This window comes from Echinops telfairi, unplaced genomic scaffold (genome assembly GCF_000313985.2).
Source record: "Echinops telfairi isolate 266 unplaced genomic scaffold, ASM31398v2 ScPeMD7_2186;HRSCAF=2738, whole genome shotgun sequence".
Lineage (NCBI taxonomy): Eukaryota > Metazoa > Chordata > Mammalia > Afrosoricida > Tenrecidae > Echinops > Echinops telfairi.
In genome coordinates this window covers 7360957-7370108 of record NW_022106084.1, presented here as the reverse complement: position 1 = coordinate 7370108, position 9152 = coordinate 7360957, and the positions used below count along the sequence as shown (strand labels likewise).

At 40.3% G+C, this 9152-nt stretch overlaps 1 long non-coding RNA gene across 1 annotated transcript in view; it reads right to left on the bottom strand.

Annotated features, from left to right (window-relative positions):
* The window catches only part of LOC123522085, a 10956-nt gene extending 1856 nt beyond the window's left edge, over positions 1–9100 (bottom strand). Inside the window, exons 1-2 of the long non-coding RNA XR_006680382.1 lie at positions 9038–9100; positions 4336–4417 (exon numbers count right to left, since the gene is read on the bottom strand). This is a non-coding gene — a long non-coding RNA (uncharacterized LOC123522085). The remainder of the gene's footprint in view (positions 1–4335; positions 4418–9037) is intronic.
* Between the last annotated feature and the right edge of the window lie 52 nt (positions 9101–9152).

The window sequence follows — 9152 nt, the reverse complement described above, 5'->3', positions numbered from 1 at the left end:
TGTGAGGTGAAGGACTTTGTGAACTGGTGTTGGGTTAATGGGTTAATGTTGGACTTGTGGGCTTGCGCAGCATTGGGTTGGGATGTTTTCGTGATGCACCTTTTCTTTACATAAAACTCTCTCTTATACATGAGTCGCTGTGGATTTGTTTCTCCAAAGTACCTAGACTATTACAGCTTCTATCTTCTATCTCTGATGACCAGGTTTGGTGTCAGTTTGGCTTGACTACAAAACCAAAAACTACTGCCATCAAGTTTACTCCATCACATATCAACCCTATAAAGGTATCCAAGCCCGTAAACCTGTATGAAGGTAGACAGCTTCATCTTTCTCACACAGAGAAGGTGGTAGCTTCGAAACACAGACCTTGTGGTGAAGTGGATTAACGCTTACCCCATAGCAGTGCCACCAGGGCTCCCAGTTATCCAATCAAACACTAATGCAGGTAGTGTTGTGAGGATATTTTTCAGTCAATGGACATTGAGTTAAGGAAGCGATCCTCCATAATCTGAGTATGCCTCCTTCAACGAGCTGACCGGCCTAACAAAACTAAGCACTCCTGAGGAAGATCTTCTATCTCCAGACAGCAGTATCAACCACAGCCTTTGTATTTCTACCCTCCCAGAATGGCCTCCACATTTAGGACTTGGCCAGCCCCACAGTCAAATTAGCCAATTCCTTGGTAGATATATGGGTGTGTGTCTCTTAGTGTCATGTTACAATCTGTGAAATAGGATTTATGATATTTAGATGTGGTGTGAACATGACCATTATATACAGATAGTCCTTGGATCGTGAGTCAATTCTATTCCTAAGTCTGTCTTTGAGTTGAATTTGTATGTAACTCAGAACAGTTAGATACAATTCATATCTAATCAGTCAAAGGTCTACCATAGTATACAATAGTGTGTCTTTCTACTCATAGAAAGCTTAAATACACAAAAATTAAATCTCCTTTATCAATAGAGCAGTAATAGCGGTAGTGTTTTGATGTGTACCACAAAGTAGTGCTTGTTTCTTATTACAACCCATTGTAGGTCTTTGGAATTCTTAATAGAACAGCCTTTCTAAAGGCTGGGACCATAGACCTGTATGCAGTCAAATGTTGCCCAAACGAACACTGTGCAGGACATGACTGTATAGATACAAAAATGCTTCAGAGAGTTCATGGGTAAATCCCATTGTTTGTAACTTCATTTTTCCATGAGCATTTTGAAGCCCCCTTGTGTTCTACTGATTCTGATTCTGACTGAATTCTCTAAAGAGTCTTGATGGATTTACTACCATTGGCATTATTTTGCTTCCAGTGTTTGCCTTACTGCTAATTACTTTCTTCATTTGTAAATTGCTATGGCAGATTCACTGGAAAAAAAACTTAAAACATTGTATAGCTACAAACCAGACTCACTCCCTCACTGCCCACAAGTCAATGCCGGCTCATAGAGATCCCATGGAGCAGAGGAGAACTGCCCCTTTGTGTTTCTCAGTCTGTAAGTCCCTATGGGGGTAGAGAGGCTCATTTTTCTGCAGTAGAGATTAACTTTAGTTATGCAGAAAAAAATAAAGGCTGTCCCAGCATTCCCTTGTCCTTGGCTAAATCTTTCAAACTGTTTTCCACAAAGCGAAAGAGAGCAGTAACTGAGGAACAAGCCACCCTTTCAGCCATTGGGTTTCTAAGACCCTTTCAGTAATAAACTAGTGGTCCCAGCTTTGATTCAAAGTCCAACACAATTTTTATTCCACATTTCAGTGCTGTTTGAGTTATTCTACAATGTGTTTACATTCAAAATGGGCTGTCATTAATTCCCCCCTCCCAAAGCAACTCTAAAAGTAGCCCACTTTATTCATGATGGAAAAAAAAAAATCTAACTAGTCAAAGATCTTCTTGAAGTAGTAGTGCTCGACACTACAGCTCAGAGGCAGAAACTGTGCACCTGCATCCTTTTGGCTGTCTGTCGACACAAATGGACATACCTGCTCAGAAAGACAAAGTGAATGTGAATGGATACATTGATTGTGTAAGTTATAGAGGCGGGGGTGACCACCTATTATAGGAAAAAAATAAATGAATAAACATTCCTGGTGGGTAGGGAAACATAGATAAGGGTTCCACTTTATTTCTCTATCCATTCATCCATTTATCTATTTATTTATTGTTCCTAAGGGTAGGGTGGGTGGGTTGGGGGGAGGCGATGAAGAAGAAAGAAAATGTTTTGAAACTGATTGTGGTAGCAATTGTACACTACTGCGCCATGTGATTGAACTATGGAATGTTATGGTATCTGTAAGAACTCCCAATAAAATGATTATAAATTTTTTAAAAAAGAAAGACACAGTGAAGTATGATGAAATGGGCAAAGCCCCAGAGTCAGAAAACTGGAAAGGAAGACCAGGCTAAGCTTATCTTGAACTGGGAAACCTGAAGGGACAAAAGCAAGCTAGAGTTGCAATATTGAAAAATTCGATGGACAAATATTGAATGATGCTGGATGGATTAGAAGACATTGAAAAGAATATACAGAGGAGTCACTGTACCAAAAAACACTAGTTGACATTCAACCATTTCAAGAGGTACCAAAAACTCAAGAACCTGAAGCCCAAACTGTCCTGAAAGGGTTGGTCAAAAACAAGGTTCAGGAATTGAGAGTATATCAATGAAATAGTTCAACAAGCTGAGGAAGCACTAGAAGGACTCACTGGTCTATTCCAAGAAATTTGGAACATGGCTATTTGGACAAATGACTGAAAAAAATCCACATTCCAGAGGAAGATGAACCATGAGGATGCTCAAATGATAGAGCAGTCTCATCAATATCACATGGAAGTAGAATTTTGCTGCAGATCAGTCAACAATGATTGCAGCAATACACTGACAGGGAGCTGCCAGAAATTTAGGCGTAATTCAGAAGAGGACATGGAACAAGGGCTATCATTGCTGATGACAGATGGATCATGACTCAAAACAAAGAATGCCAGAAAGATGTTTACTTGTGTTTTATTGACTATGCAAAGTCCTCTGACTGTGTGGACCATAACAAACTAGGGATAGCTTTGAGGAGAATTGGAATTCCAGAACACCTCATTGTGCTCATGCAGAATTTATACATTGGTCAAGAGGCAGGCAATGAAACAGAACAAGGAAATAGTACATGATTTAATTTCAAGAAAGGTTTTCATCAGGGTTGTAACCCTTTACCCCACTTATTACATCTGTGTGTTTAACAAATAATCAAAGAAACTGGATTATATGTACAGAAAACCGAAATTCTAACAACTGGATCAATGGTAACATCATGATAAATGAGAAAAAAATTGGATTTGTCAAGGATTTGTCTTGCTTAGATTCACAGTCAATGCTCAAGGAAGCAGTAGTCAGGAGGTTAAATGATGGGTTGCACTGGATAAACCTATTGCCCTGGGCCTCTTTAAAGTATTAAAAGCAAGGATGTCACTTTGGTATGGATGCCTCTCAGATTCCAATGAGGATATTCATGGGACCCTCAAACCTGGACTAACTGAGCAATTTAGAGCCATGTCTCTGCACCCACTGCTCCCAAGCAATGGTCCCTTTTGACCCCACAAGCAGAGATCCCCACTGCTGGGCCAGCCCCAATCTCATGCTCCACTTCTATGCCCAGCACTTTTCTCTTGGCTCCTCTTTTATTAACCTGTCTCCAGCCCAACTCCCTCCGAAATTAAGCTTAGCTCATTTCTTTTCTAAACATTTTATTGTGGATTAGGTGAGGGTTTAGAGATCGGTTTTCCATTCAGCAATTCACACATATTTGGTTCCATTTCATTGATTGTAGTTTCCACAATGACATAGAATTTATATCATTTCCTTTTGATATTTCCTATTTCCATTTCTTCCTTCCTTCCTAAGCTTTCAGAACGTGGTCCTTGGGCAAATGCTGCCATTTTGATCTCAAGTAATTTATTTTTCTAAGGTTTGTGTGCCTCACTAGTTCCTTGTACAGACTCATCAATTGTTTGGCTGAAAACAGAGAATACGTGCCATTGAGGTGGTCATGACTTTTAGGGACTTATGGTGACCCCACATGACAGAGTAAAACTGCCCCTGTGAGTTTCTGAGATGAATTCTTTACAGGAGTAGAAAATCCTGTCTTTCCCCTGAGGAGTGACTGGTGGTTTCAAACTACTGACCTTGAGGATTGCAGCCCAACACATAACCACTATGCCACAAAGGCTCCCGTCTTGGACCAGAGGTGATATGAGTGCCTCTCGCTCATCCGAATCCGTTTGCAAACGGGAAAAGAGTCCGTACTCCATCCAGCTACTTTTTGCCTACGACTGAAGCTCTTGGGTTCTTCTTACCTTTCTTGAGCAGCTTTGGAATGTGCAGAATAGTACTGGTGACGGGCATACATGTATGCCAGGCCTAAAAACATGGCGAGGCCTGGAAACACACATAATAAAAAAAGATTCAGAATGGGAAAGCAGCCTCTCAAGAATGTCACGAAGACGGAGAGTATATTCATGAAACATGACCACAACTTGTTTCCAAAATATAGAGCTTGTTTGCACTTAATACCCACTAGTAAGAAAAGAAAAAAAAAACACTTTTTTTTTTTAAATAGAGGAAGGATTTGAATAGACTCTTTACATCGAAAGATCAGCACATGAAGGGAGAAAGTTAGCATCATTGGTCATCCACAAGCAGCAACTTAATAGTTGACACCAGTGCACACCCACCACACTGCCATCCACTTGATGTCGACTCACAGTGACCCTGTAGGACAGGGTAGAACTGGCCCTGTGAGTTTTAGAGACTGTACATTTCTATAGAAGTTAAAGGCCCAGTCTTTATCCCCTGGAACAGCAGGTGGTTTTGAACTGTTGACCTTGTAGTAGCAGCCCAATTTGTAGCCACTATGACACCAAGGTTCCTCAGACCTCTATAAAAAATGATTGACCACACAAAATGTTGCTGAGGAGATGGAGCAACTGGAATTCGAATACATTATTGGTGGAAATGCAATATAGTCCAGGTACTTTGAGCAAAGTCTGCTCCTTTTCTCAACAGACACTTCTCGTTTGACTAAGCAATTCCATTCCTATCTATTTTCCCACCCCCCAAAATAAAAGCATGTGTCACTTAAAAAAATGTGTGTATGAATCATGATTGCCCTTTTTCATAGTAGCCCCAAATTGGAATTATCCTGGAGGTCTATCAATGGAAGAGTGGATAAACAATAGGGGTATGGTTATACAAAAGATAACTAATTAATACTTAAAAGTAAATACTGGATGAGCCAGTCAGGGTGCAGTATAGTACCAATGAAACACACAACTTTCTTCTTCTTCTTTGGTGCATTCTTCCCCCCACTATCATGATCTCAATTCTACCTTGCAAATCGATTAGACCAGAACATGCACACTGCTACAGATAAGAGCCCGCAACACAGGGAATCCAGGATAGATAAACCTCTCAGGGCCAACAAGGAGAGTAGAGATACCAGGAGGATTAGGGGAGGGTGGGGGGAGCAAGGGGGAATTGATCACAAGGATCAATCTATAACCCCCTCCCAGGGGGACGAACAATAGAAAAGTGTATGAGGGGCGATGGAGGACAATGTAAGAAATGAAAATAATCATCTATAACTTATCGAGTGTTCGTGAGGGAGTTGGGGAGTGAGGGGAAGAAATGGGGAGCTGATATCAGGGGCTCAAGTGGGAGGAAAATGCTTTGAAAATGGTGATGGCAGGTATGTGCAAATGTGCTTGACACACTAGATGAATGTATGGATGGTGATAAGAGCTGTAAGAGCCGCCAATAAAAGTATTTAATAATAAAAAAGTAAATACTGATATCTAAAACAACTTAGTGAACATAAAAGACATTGTGTTCAGTGAAGAAAGCATGACATCAGAGTACATACTGTAGGACTCTACTTATGTGAGGCTCTAGAATGGGAAAACCTAAAACTGTGAGGACGTTAGAACAATATCAGTCTCTCATCTTGAAGTGAATGAGGAGTGGAACTGACAAGGAGGAGCATGAGCGACCCTCTGGGTGGTGACCATCCTGTGTCTGGATAGAGATTTGGTCACACAGCTACATGCACGTCTCAAAACTCCTCAAATGTTACATTAAACGTTGGTGGATTTCACTATAATGGAAATTTTATCAGGTGGGAAAAGAGCAGGTGGTGTGATGTTCTGCCCTTCTACCTAATGAAAACATGAATGTCCTTCTTACTTTGATCTGAGGTGCCATCAAAGTGGTTCCAATTCATAGAAACCCTATCGGCAACTGAGGAAACCGCTCCCTGGTGGCGTGCCATCCTCAGAACTGCTGCTGTGTGTGAGTCCACTGCTGTAACCATGGGTCAGCCCATCTCCTGGAGGGCCTTTCTCGTTTTCATGTCCCATTTTCTCTCTTTTTCACTTCACCAAGCATGATCGCTTTCTCCGGAGATCGACTGGTCCCTCCTGATTAAATGTCCAAAACACATGAAGTGAAGGCTCCCATCATCCCTTCGGAGAAGCATTCTGGGTGGTGCTCAGCCTTGTCCTGAATTATGGTTTTGAGCTTCCTCCTCAAGCCTTTTCTCATCAAAGAGTGAATTTGATTCGGGTGGATCTCATCCGGTGAGATTCATGGGCACAGCCACTCTTTCAGTTGTTGAAAAAGGCATTTCCAGTGAGCAGTTCATTCGGTATTGCAAAATTCTATCACATGGTTTCTGTCACCAAAGCCTGGCTTTCCACCGGTTAATCTGTGTTTTTTATTTTCACCTTTTCAATTCCAATGACTAATCATGATCAATAAGTCTTGATTGTATGTTGCTCAACTTCAGACTGAAAAATATGGCAAAAATGATTTTCCTTTCCTTGGAATTAGTGATTGGCCTGTAAAGGAGAGTAGTCATTGTATTGACCAGTCTTCTTTGCAGGTATATGGATATCATCCTACCACTGGCAGCATTGTATTTCTGGATAGATCTTGAAATGATTTTTTTGACAAGTATGAATCTGTTCTTCAGCCATATGACACTCCAGGCATATAGACCACATGACGGTCTGATCCAAAAGGGCCCTCACCAGTCCACTGCAGCACCCTAATGCCTAGCACGCTGATCTGCAAGTGTTCCGTTTCATTTTTTACAACTTCCAACTTTCCTAGATTCATACTTCAGAAATTCCACACTCGGGTTATTCATAGATGTCGGCAGTTGTTTCCTCTCATTCGTACCTTAGAGATCCCTCTTCCCTCATCGTCTCCCAGATGAAAAGTCCCAGAGCCTTGTGGTAAATGTTGGTGTCTATCTATGGGATGCTGATATTTCGGATGTTAGTCATCATTTCATTTCATCACAGGCTCCTTCGACTTCTACGATAAGCCAGGCAGTATTCTAAGTATGGAAAAGGTAGAAAAGCTATCTGCCTTCATGGAGTTTTTATTTATTTAAATTTTTTAAAAAGTTTTTTAGAAACACATTTATTTCAGAAAATTACAAGCTGTTTTAGTAGTCAATTGTGGTATTAATATTCATCTTTCTTTTTAGCCTTCTAATATTTCTTATTCTAATCAGAAACCTCTGTAATTTTTCACTGTTAGCGTTCCATTAACCAATCACATGGGGGTGTTCTTTAGCACATTGGGAGGGCATACAAAACAGAGATTGTTCTTGAGGACATTCTGGGTACAGATAATCAGAAATGACAATCATGCTGTATAGAGCTTGCTCTTGCTAAGCAAAATAACATTTACAGACTATATATTTTTATTAACACACATAAATATGAGAAATGCCTACCTGTTATAATACAATTAAAAAATCTTTATCAAGGGCTCATGAGGGAGGGGGGAGGGGGGGAGCATGGGGAAAAAAATTCGGACCTGATGCCGAGGGCTTAAGTGGAGAGCAAATGTTTTGAGTAAGATGAGGGCAATGAATGTACAAATGTGCTTTACACAATTGATGTACATATGGATTGTGATAAGAGTCATATGAGCCCCTAATAAAACGATTTTAAAAATTATATAAATAAAAAATAAACTCTTCATGGAGTTTTTATTTAATTAGCAGACATACAACATATAATAAAAAACATACAGACTTGAAAGTATTATGGAAGAATGAAAAGAAGTGCAAATGGAAGGAGGCTGCTACATTTTTCTCCCGTTTTATGCAGGACCAACTATTTTCTCCCTGCTCAGAGCGGTCAGCACTGGTACCCAAGTTTGATGGGTCCTGGTACAGCGCTAATTAGACTAGTCTATTAGCACTGCAGGCGAGTTTCCTCTTTGAGGCTTTCATGTCTTTATTATTTGTTCCAGATGCTTATGGACCAGTAGATGAGAGACCCTCTAATCACTATAATTATTACACTCAATGGCTAAGTCTTTGCTTGTTTGTCCTCTCCTGCCCCCAGGAGTCAAATTAGTATTAGACACTCAGATTTGAAGACAACGTTCATGACTTTTTCAAACTTGAATATCAACTACATAGTTTCATCACATATACATATGATGAAAAAGAAATAAAACCACTGCCAGCAAGTCAATTCTGACTCACAGCAATAAAACATATACATATGTATGCACACCCATATATATTGAATTTAATTGTAATCCAACAAAAATTAGCATATATACACTGAGTTGTCTCTGGTGGACATAGACATTATTTACTTAAAAAAATAAAAGTTTCCAGGATCAGTAAAGGTATGTGTGGTAGTTACATAATCTCTTGTCAACTTGATAAATAGAATGAGGGGGTGGAGTCTAGACTGTCCAACAGGACACAGTCTGATGATGGTTCCTGGTGGGTGTTGCCTTCTCATGAGAATTCTGGGAACTTTCTTCCTCCCTGGAGTCAGGATGCACTCTCTCTGTTCCACCTTCCTATTGGAGAGGAACACTCAGAGAATTGGAGGAGCCACCACTGAGATGCTTCCACCGGCAATCGATCCACAACAGTATGTATTGGATCCTAACACAGGACAGCAGTCCATAATTCTAAATACCACAGTCATCATTAGAATAGAGTTGACTATATTTTTTAATTACCTGGGTTGAAGTGCCACACAGCCATCCAGCAGGTAATCATAAAGAGGGGATCAAACTCCACACAGTTTTGTCTGCAGGAAGAAAGAAGTCATTTCTTCATCTAGAAGTAAGGATC